Raw genomic sequence first — 894 nt, forward strand, 5'->3', positions numbered from 1 at the left:
CTTTCTAAAGTTCATTTAGACAAATGGAATCTTTAACATTGCTTTTCAAACAAAAGCAAAATAAGTATCCATTTATTTAAATAAATTATATCATCTAACATAAATACAAGAAAATTTTGTTTATGAACCTTAGAGAACAAGCCCAAGAAATTGTGTTTAGGTTAAATGGCAAAAGATCATGTAGGATCTCAGAACTCTTATCCCAAAAATGGGCAAGAGAGACAGAGTTCTCCTTATTTCCCTCTGTTAACCAACTGTTACTAAAGTTTTCTCTCTAATAAAGTTGACGGTGAATTGAGTGGTAAGAGGGTTTTTGTCAAATGATCAGAAAGACTTACTCATCTGATATTCTAGAATCCAGAAATCTCCCAAAGGAATCAAAACAGAAAAGAGAGAAATTGAGTTGTAGGAGCACCCAGAAAAGTAACCAGTGGTGTGGGGCTCCATGCCCTTCCATTGGCACTCCGGTAATCACTTATATCAACTGTGAAGAAAAAATTATATATTTCTCATTAACATAGCAGAAATTCTCTTTATGTGGCTTATCTATTTGCTCCATGTACTTAAGAGGGAAGAAGAAGAATATTTCCTTGCCTTCTCCACACCCAGGCAAAAATGTAAAATAGGTAGAATTTGTTCTTAAACTCTTTAAACCTTCTTTTTGGGAAATATTTTTCTGGCTTCCCTAATTATTAGTCCTGCCCAATGTTCCCTGAACCCCCCAATTATATTAATCCACTCCCATCTTGTCTCAAAATCAAAGCAGCCCATTCCCTTGGTGCGGCCATCTTTGCAAAGTGTTAAGGGATAAACTGCTCAAACTTCTGAGGAAACTAGTTTACACTAATTTGAGGATGACTAATAGATCTATACCCTTTTAGGGGTACTTATAGA

General features: G+C 35.3%; 1 protein-coding gene across 1 annotated transcript in view; it reads left to right on the forward strand.

Moving 5' to 3' along the window:
- The window catches only part of ALS2CR11 (amyotrophic lateral sclerosis 2 (juvenile) chromosome region, candidate 11), a 230,230-nt gene that overhangs the window by 199,250 nt on the left and 30,086 nt on the right, over window positions 1-894 (forward strand). The window lies entirely within an intron of this gene.

Source organism: Propithecus coquereli, unplaced genomic scaffold (assembly GCF_000956105.1).
Source record: "Propithecus coquereli isolate 6110/MARCELLA unplaced genomic scaffold, Pcoq_1.0 Scaffold113, whole genome shotgun sequence".
Classification (NCBI taxonomy): Eukaryota; Metazoa; Chordata; class Mammalia; order Primates; family Indriidae; genus Propithecus; species Propithecus coquereli.